Source organism: Dermacentor albipictus, chromosome 3 (genome assembly GCF_038994185.2).
Source record: "Dermacentor albipictus isolate Rhodes 1998 colony chromosome 3, USDA_Dalb.pri_finalv2, whole genome shotgun sequence".
NCBI lineage: Eukaryota > Metazoa > Arthropoda > Arachnida > Ixodida > Ixodidae > Dermacentor > Dermacentor albipictus.
The window spans coordinates 191,377,216-191,387,338 of NC_091823.1; positions in this window are offsets into that span (position 1 = coordinate 191,377,216).

Here is a 10,123-nt window from a genome sequence, read left to right on the forward strand (position 1 = left end):
TAATAAAGCTGGTCTGTTTCTCAACAACGTCTTAAATTCCAGAGTTTCAAAAGGAGCATTTCAGCAGTTGTCACGTGACTATTCACGTTACTGTCGCCTATTCCTTAAGAGGAAGCTTTAGCTCGGGTGCTCCTATATAAATCAATGTAAATGGAGAATTCGTGTTTCTCGTCAAAACACTGCACCACACATGACAACGTTTGTTGCATTTAAAAGAAAAACTTTAGTAAGTCTTTGTTTCGATTCTTTGATTTAGGTAGTCAAATGTTATTAAATATCGGCAAAAATCGCAAATATTCAGAAAACGAAACTATCAAGTTTACAACACTCTAACTCAGTAAGCAAAAACGACATCACGATTCTGTGAATTGCATCTGCGAACACATCTAAAGCGGACAAAAATGATTCGTTACACATGAATCTCAAATAATTTACTTATATTGAAAGACGGCTTTTGCAGAACACTAGTACACAACGCGCCGATGCATGTAAGAGATAAAGTGACATATTAAATTTGTCCCCTTTGAATGATCTAATGGATGCCGTTTACAGAATCGCGATAGCTGTTCTTGATGCAGAGAATTTGTTAACTTCCAGCTTCAATTTTTTTCGAACTTACGAATTTTCGAAAATGTGTAAAAGAAAATTCGGGCTCTAAATCGAAATTCCGCTTTCAGAGGTCACTAGAATTTGCCTTTATCTTTCCAATGTGACAAATTTTATTAAAATGGGTCCAGGGCTTATCTCAGAAAAGTGTTTCTGCGTTTTACATGTATTTGAATAGGCCGCGTCGGAGTTGGGCCTGAGCTAAAGCTTCCGCTTTAAAGTAAAATTTTCTCCATTTTCACCTATACATTAAAAGTGGCGATGAAAGAAAGCGTAAAAAGTGTGCTGTCTCGTTATTCACGCTGCCGCACAAACATTGGTTAGGAATCTTGTGAAGGCGGAATGGAGAAGAAATGCCATCACTGTAAGCGCAGAAAAAAATTAAACACAAGAAAGACTGACAACCCGACTTCAACATGGATGCGCACATTATTCATTCGTCCGTCCATCACTTATAGAAGAGAAAACATAAATGTAAGTTCTAAAACGAGGTTCCGTGGTATTGTATGCCATAACCATGATCTAATTATCAGGCAAAGTTGTAGTGAATGTGACCGGTACAACTTGGACCAGCTGCCTTTTCGTTTCTTTTCTTTTTTTATCGCGCATCTAAATCTAAGCACCCGAGTGCTATTACAATAAATGTAGCCGCCGGGCCCTAATCGAAGGAGCGACCTATATCGCTTGCGCATGCGCGGCGTTTGTTGAGAGAACGCGCGCCGTTGGCGCAGTTGTAGTGCATACAGAGCTTCGAATTTTCGCTTACATCAGCGCAGTCAGCGCGACGTGGATAGCTTTATTCCGCGTAGTTCAGCGAGCGGAAACCATTGCAGCTTAACTAGACCTTAATGGTGAAGCCAACGTTATCTGATATTACAGTGGGTGCTGTCTAACGCCGGCAGTTTCTCGTCAGCCTCATCTCGTGGACCTTCGAGGTGCGATGTTTCCAACACCACTGGTATCGCTCGCAAAGCGCCTGATCGCTGCCAAGCTCACCCTTCAGTCAAAAGTGCCAAATTTTTATGGGTAGACAACATTTTATAAGACTATCCTTGTGGTACACGGCCTCATGTTACGGTGCACCTAAGTTCGAAGTTGCCTACAAAGCAACAGTGTATGGGGAGGGCACATTGGTGGCAGGAGGACATTTCCTCCCACGGCACCACAACTGTCTCGCTCGAGGTGCACACTGACCGGGCCAGGCTTGGCCATCTTGCGTCATCGGCGAAGGTTTATACTTCTCCGCACGCATTCTTCTGGTTTCACTTCAGGTTACACGAAGGTTACACTTCTCCGCGGAGATGTAGTCGGTGTCAAGTGAATTTGAACTCAATCAAAAGCTGGAGTTATTAGGTGCACCGAAACCGAATCAAACCAATATCTCATGCGCCATCTTGGAACCAAATCAGCGTCCTTCTGGAACAACCGTTCCAAACCGCTTCAGCCTAGTGGTGTGTTTGATGAAATTGCACGAGTAAAGGTGACAAGCCTTGGGTGAAGTAGGCGCAGCGCGCCGCACAACGCACGCACAAACGGGTAACCCACAGTCGGTTTCTAGTAAGCTCCAGTGTTGATTCGGAAACTGCCTCTGCTCGCAGTGATCTCACTAGCTCACCCAACTGTACTCGTGGTCCGCTAAAGTGTACATTGTGACTGCTGATGTTCCTGCGGCACGATTGCGGCATGGGGAAAACTTTCAAAGGCATGGTACAGGCGCCGACAACACGTCAAACGTAAATGTAAAGCGAACTTTGTTCGGCGGTTCTTGGCCCTTATTAGGTGAAATCGCGCGTTTATGTAATGGCAGGTTCTCTTTACAGCTTTCAAGTGACATTCCTCCTTGTTTGTACCGCAATTTGCGACAGTGCTCTGATGAAAGCGAAGATGGAAACTGTATTGTTGTGGTACTCATCGGAGACTCTCTGAAAAGCGTCACGTGATATTTACCGAGTTCTACTCAGTGTCTGGATTAGCTACTGTTTTTAGTACACAGTAACAACTGTAAATAATTTTTCCGCTAACATAATTTTATTCCTTCCATTTTTGTGGTAGAAATGTTGATAAAAAGTAATAATGCAGCAAGGAAATGTGAATTTGTGTTAGCACTACTGACTGTTGAGCAATTATATAGCTCCTTTTCTTAGAACTTGCCTGAATTTTTCATTAAAGAAAATGCGTTCGCAATACATGGGTGCGTTGGGTCAGGTATACTCATTTTGAACAGGCCAATGTGGAGATTGAGCGCGAGTAATTTTTGCGGAGTGCCAACACATTTTTTTTTTGTATCGCGCTTATTTTGCTCCATTAGATATATTTGAACCTCGCAGCTATCGTATGCTGCCCGAATTTCTCGAACGCGCAAGAAATTACTAATTACATCGTTTTTTTTATGTGGCACGGTCTAAGCTCGTCATTAAGGAGCACGGCTTCTTCGTATAAGCCTTATTTGCACAGGCTCCTCTATACGTCGCAAAAATTGCGAGCAGTGATCACGTGTTATCAGATACCAACGTTGGATGCGTCACTCTAGCGTTGTGGTTGCAAACCTCATTACGAAAGCATCACTTAAAGCTGGACGCACGCCATAGAGTTTTTTTTATTTCGTCTAGCACACTGTATGTCTATTCGACACGGAATAATGAGGTCCGATTTCTGTAGTCGCTTCTTTGTGAATGCGCCGCACTTTCGTCTTACAATGTGGCTTCGACCACTGCCCCAAACCCCACATGAGTGATACCACGCGACCTACAAGCCCTGATATTCATTATTTCTAGAGGAACCCTCGCAACGGAACCAAAGGCCAAGAAGCCGCGTTACATTTGGCGGGGCTTTCAATTTTTTGTGATTGGCAAGAGGACTACTGCCATCATTGCGCAGGCGGCCGCTATTTAGCAAGAAAAAGAAGTAAGGTGGCGCCCTTTAATGTCAGCACTCTGTTAGAGGGGACATAAAACAATATATGGATATAAGTATATATATATATATTTATATATATATATATATATATATATATATATGTGTGTGTGTGTGTGTGTGTGTGTGTGTGTGTGTGTGTGTGTGTGTGTGTGTGTGTGTGTGTGTGTGTGTGTGTGTGTGTGTGTGTGTGTGTGTGTGTGTGTGTGTGTGTGTGTGTGTGTGTGTGTGTGTGTGTGTGTGTGTGTGTGTGGAGACATGAGGGACGTTGAAATTTGCGAAGCGCAGAGCTCGTGACAGGACTGCTCAAATGCAATCACAGTGAATCCGATGTGGACAATTGCGTTTATCGTATCCTGTGTTTATCGACAATTGCGTTTATCGTATCCAATGTTTATGTCTGTGCACATTTCTGGCCACAACTGTAAGGAGACAAAATCTTTACGTTTGTTTGCTAGCTGCAATTTTCTCAATCTAAGCGAAGATGCATATGGCAGTTTATGCCAACGCGCACTGTCCCTTGTCGACGCAGACATATCCCGACGAGGAACGTGATGTTTGTCGAAGGAATATTGGTGAGCAAAGATGTACGTGGAGACGAGTGCGATGCGAAAAAGGTCGGTAAGGCTGACAAATCTTCCCGTGTGATCTCTGCGTCCATAGCCTAATCAACGTGGGCTTAGGCTACGCCACGTGAGACACAATGAGTAAGGCAGCAGCTACACTCAGGAAAATTTGGGGAGGTTTCCCAATGCAAGCTACGCTTTTAAAATTTCCAACTCTAGCTGCTAGTCGGAGCTTGGCCGGTAAGCCAGGAAACGTAGAAAAAACGTAAGATGGTGGGGACTCGAATCGTTCTCGCATCAGCTCGCTCTGACGCAACATACTTTGATGGCGTCTGCCTGACTCCAATTCAGATTACAACAGAAATCTGGGCTAGTTGAAATTTCGACATTTCAGGCATTTCGACAAGGTGAAGTTTGCTGAAGTTTGGTGAAGTTTGCTGCGTTGAAAGAAAAATTTAGAATCTAGAGACCGCTAGAAGGGACCTTTCGATTTATGCCATAATTTTTCTAATAAAGGTCGTCTGAAATATCAAATTTTGTAAAAACAAACCTGCCAAGTTTGCACCTCTGTAGCTGAACAATGACAAAAGATATCACAATTCTGTAAACCGAATCTAATAGTGCACATAATAGTGCACATAGTCTAATAGTGCACATAATACACATTGGATGTATTATATACTGCTCTGCACTATCCCTTTATTCTGTAAGTATGAGCTTCGCAGAAACCCCGTAAACACTCTAACAATTTATAGTAAGTTGTAAATTTATATATCAAATTTGTCCGCTTTAGATGGTCTAGCGAATGCAGTTTGCACAATGGCGATATCTGCTTTTTATGCAGACGGGGAAATTGTAAACTTTCGGCTTCCATTTTTTTTCTCACAGTTAAAGAAATGCTTTTGGAAGACTTAGGCAATAAATCAAACTTGCGCTTGGAAAGCCACTGTGATTTACGTCTCTCTAAATTGCAACAAAATTCATCAAAAATAGGCTAAGGGGATATTTCAGAAAACATTTCTGCGTTTTGCGCATATCATATATCCAGCTTTTCTGAACACGTACGAACTAGCGGCCTCAACGGCCCTGGTACGAAGATAGCTCGTTTTCAATGGAACAAGCGGGTTTTTTGATAATACCAAAAGCTGCAGGTCGATTATTGAAAAAGGCAGGTGACAGGCATGTTCTCGAAGACAATACACTCCAGACAACTGCAGTGATGACGCTGTGAAAAGCAACGATTTTGTTCCCAGAGTGATTAAAGATTCAGCAATGGAAGCCTATGGAAACGACGAAAATTTGCACTTGATTTTCGAGAAAAATCGTCCGGAGACTCAGCTTTCGTTTGATGCCTGTGTCGACTCCTTACAGATGGTGTAACACTGCTCCCAAAAGCAATTTTTTTTAACAGAGTCATGCAAATTACATGGCATCTATAAAAACCCGAGTGTATCATTCACGGAATCACTGGAAGCCGTGGCCGAGTCGTTCAATTGCTCGCGCCTATCGCTCCGCGTCATACTGGTAGTGGTTAGATGCCATGATGCGTAATATGTTTTTCGACGACACGCCGGACTGAGTTCAGCAGTCGCCCACCAGATGGCCGCCCCAAAAAAACCCAAATTTGGTTTCAGTTTCGGTTAATTCTGAAGTGCTCTTCAAATATTATATTTTCTATTTCTACTTCCCAAAACGTAGCAGTGGGTTGTTCATTTGTTTGTCATCGCTTTCTTTATCAGATTTCATTCCTTGGACAACATAACAGCCGTGCACATCTCTTTGTGTTACGTTAAAATAAGACAACAACAAAAAACTATCGCCCCATGTAGCATGGACATATTCAGGAATTCTGCACCTATCACCATGAATGCACCTTCACCATTCTGTGGAACTTCATGGCAATGCAAATGCGTAACTGAATGGGCGACATTTTAGAAAATTTCATTTAAAGGTATCGGCCGAGTATCAACAAGTCGCAACTGACTGCGCTAAGAGGGTAGTCCCTTCTAACAACATATGCATATATGGCACTTAGAACATTGTCGGTGCGTTTAAGCAGCGTCCTGGTCAGGGATTGGCGGTTATCTCACACGACAGGAGTAAATGGTTTTGTACCCTCTTGACAGAGGGCACATTGGAGATGAAAGATAGCCAAATTTAAACCGTAAAGCAATTTATTGCAACTAGAGTTTGAAGGATACTTGCAGAGCGAATGTCATTCAGTCTGTTTGCTCGCGCATGTTATTGCGGGGCAACAGGTAAGGGGAGGGAGGGTATATGGACGTGCACGCCTTGAGCGTGCGTGCGATTGTACTTGTATTTGCGTGTGCGCACCTGTTTGTGTCTCAGTGCTTGAATATGTAGGTGCACGAGTGCGTGTATGCGTGTGCGAGCATACGGCCATTTGTGCGCGCGTGCAGTTCCGTGGGCATGCCCGCGCACTTTTTTGTGCGTATATGCATGCGTGGGCGTGTGTAAATGGGAATGCAAGCGATGTGTCGTATCAGTGTGTGCCTGTTTGTGTGTTTGTGTCCGTGCATGCGAGTGTCCGTGTAGGTGTGTGTGCGTGTGTGTGTGTGTGAGAGAGAGAGAGTGAGTGAGTGAGTAAGTGAGCATTTCCCCGCTTACGTGTACACTCGCGGATGAATGGGATATAGAGGTTATTTAAACCCACATTTAGCAAAATCAACGCCCTCCCCCCCCCCCCCCCCGAATATATAAAACTACGCCTAAGCCACGAAAATCGCCGCCCCAGGTTTCGTCACGATGACACCGTCACTATCGGCACGGCTCCGTGAACAGCTGCCGAGCTGTTCACTTTTGTTATCTTCCTTCCCCCGGCTACAGCGCATTGTCTTGATGCCAGCAACGCTAAACCTGCACCATCATTGCGTCATGCTTCGGTTCTGCGTCCAAGCAAGCTTTCGGTGGCACGCATTCGCTGCACTATTGACACTAAAACTGTAAATTCCTTGGTTTTGAAAAAACAGCGTGAACAGCAGACACGTCTGTTACATCGGCTCCATCTCTTTCGATTTTCCGCAGGCCAATTTCTCGAGGTACGATGATTTCAAGCAAATCATCCGATTCATGAAGTTGCCCAGACTCGACTGATACGAAGCTTCCAGGTGGGAACCAATTTTTGGCCATATTATTGGACTTTCTCTGTTCATCCCACTACGTGCGGAGCTAACCCTAGCGAGGAGCAGGGCCCATTAGGCCTTGCCGGCCTACGTGTCAGGTGGACATGGCAGACTCCCGTATGGAAGAGGAAGACGACAACAACGAGGAAGATTTCGGTTGGCGAGTGGCTAACGGGCGGCGATCCCGTGCTGGAAAGAAGAACAGCAACGCGGCCAACGCGACGCCAAGTACCTCGCAAGCGTCCGGCGGAGACGCCGCTACCGGCGGCAGCAAGGGACCCGCCGCCAACATCGGCTCGATCACGAATCGTATAGTCAAGGCCTCAAGGATGCCCCAACTGCCCGAGGAGCATCGGAAGATTATAATCAGGTCACGGGGAGGACTAAATTTGAGCAAAGTAAGTACCACCGCTATTGGAACTGCAGTGATCGAGGCTTCAGGCCTAACGGCAGAGCAAGCAAGTGAAGACATGGTGTGCCCCAACTTCACACAAAATATCGTGGTGGTGAGCACGCCTGAACCAGGCCATGCAGCAAGGTACGTGAGAATCAAGTCCTTCAAAATCGTGGAAACGGAGTACGAAGTCAATGCGTACGAGACTGCCCCGCACACCAGGTGCGAATGGGTGATTAGACGAGTCGACATGAGGGACTCCCAGTCCGCTATCACAAGGAATATCGTGCATGAGCGCAACGTGCTCGCTTTGGTCACCAAGCGCATCAAGACGCCGGGCTCAGTCATCGTCCTCTTCAATCAACTGAGAGTGCCAAACATTGTGCGCTACGGGCCGACCTTGTTGAGATGTTATCTCTGCAGGGAACAATTTGATGTGTGCTTTACTTGTGGTAGGGTAGGACACCACTCCGATGTGTGCCCCACGCCGGACTCTGTTCAGTGGATAGGGCATGGAGCCCTCAACCCACGAGCGGACCACGTTTGCATGCCCAAGTGCAAGTTCTGTGGAGGAGACCATCCCACCGGAGACAAGGCGTGCAAGCAGAGATTTCAAACACGCTATGTGGTACGAGCTCGCCGGAGGGAACGCGCCCGGTAATGATCGACCACGAGGGAGAGAAGCCGCTCCAAGTCGGGAGGAGCGCAGGTGCAAAGGTAACGCACCCAGTCGCGATCGGCCGCGAGGGAGAGAAGCCGCTCAAAGCCGAGAGGAGCACAGGCGCGCTTAGAAGATGGAACCCCTGGTGCCAAGCCGACAGTTGGGACCGCCTGGGCGGATATAGTCAAAGGTGCGGTGAGAATCGTCGGTGGCGTCACTACCCGGGCGGTGACTGAAAGCAATGATGCCAGAATAGAACAGTTGATTAGGGAGGTAAACTCTTTGCGAAAAGCTAATGAAGAGCTGACCAAACAGGTAGTAGAACTGAAAAAGAAGACACAGCCGAGCCCTGCCAGCGTAGCAGTAGCCAGACCAGTAGTTCAAAGAAACGAACCAAGCGAGGGAGATAACTCCCCCGCTAGAAAAAAAGAGCAGTAAGCCCCGAAACTGACTCGGTTTTCTCAGTCCTCAACGAGCTGAAGGAGGTAATCAAAGAAATTAGAGAGACGACGGAAAGGACCAACTTTAAAGTGGATAAACTATGGAAATGGAGGTTAACGGCCGAACAGCGATTCAAGACGCTCGAAACGAGATGCGACGACGACGAATTCTTGCCGCCAGATCAGAAAGCGTAAAATCGCTCTCCGGAACGTCAGGGGCCTCTCCAAAGAGATCAATCGTGGGTAACAGCAAAATTAACCCATCCAATAATCATGGATATCGCCTACAGTTTTAGTGTGTGGCAGTGGAATTGTCGCTGATTCCTCAACAAAAGGCATCGCTGCGCCAATCAATTAGATCGATGGGGGTCAAACCAAAAGTAATTATGCTGCAGGAAACTTTAGCGGACGAAGTACAGCTAACCGGGTACAAATCGGTATGTAGAGAAAAAGATTGCGGGAGGGGATTGGCCACCGTCATTCACAAAAAGCTACCCTTTATCGAACACGATATCCATCTTGGATTGAGTAAAATCGAGTATATCCAAGTAGAAGTCGTACTCAAAAGGCACAAGGGCAGGGCGCAGAGTATCTATTGCCTCAAAATTTATAGCAGTCCCACCTACAAGAAACAAAGCTTTAGGGCACCTTTCAACAAGGCACTCGCAGTCGCAAAGAGCACCCGCTCATCATCGGAGGGGACTTTAATGCCCCTAACAAGCGTGGGGATATGCTTGGAATATAAAGAAAGGTGAGGGGTTATAGGGCCTTGCCACGGACCTGGGACTGTGCCTGATCACCGATCCGGCTTTCCCTACCCGCTGTAGGGACTCTACACCCTACATAACTTTTCTCAAAAATTCGAAACAAGCTAGTTAGAAAAACTCGGCCACCGATCTAGGCAGCGACCACTATATCATACACATAGGTATAGCTATGCCAAAACAAGAGACTAGAACCTTTCGCTGCCCAGACTGGGACCTTTTTAGGAAAGTTAGAGTGAAGAGACTGGAATCGGAACCGATAGAAGCGGGCAGACAGTCCTTCCAGACCTGGATCAGCCAGCTCGAAGGGGACCTCAGGGAGGCCACTAAAGAAATTAAAACCGAAGTAAACACAGAGAGCGTAGACAGTAGGCTCGCGCATCTGATCGAGTCCAAACAATTCATTCTGCAAAGATGGAAAACGCGAAGGCTGAACCAAAAGCTCAGGAAAAAGATAGCACTGCTAAACAGAGAGATCGAGGAGCATTAGAGAACGCTCGTGAAACAGCAGTGGGACAAAGTTAGCCATTTGGCAGACGGCAGAATCAAACAGCTGGAACATCCTCAAACATCTATTGAATGAGAGCGACACTAAGTTAAACAAGAGAACGGCAATTACAAATCTAGTACATCAAG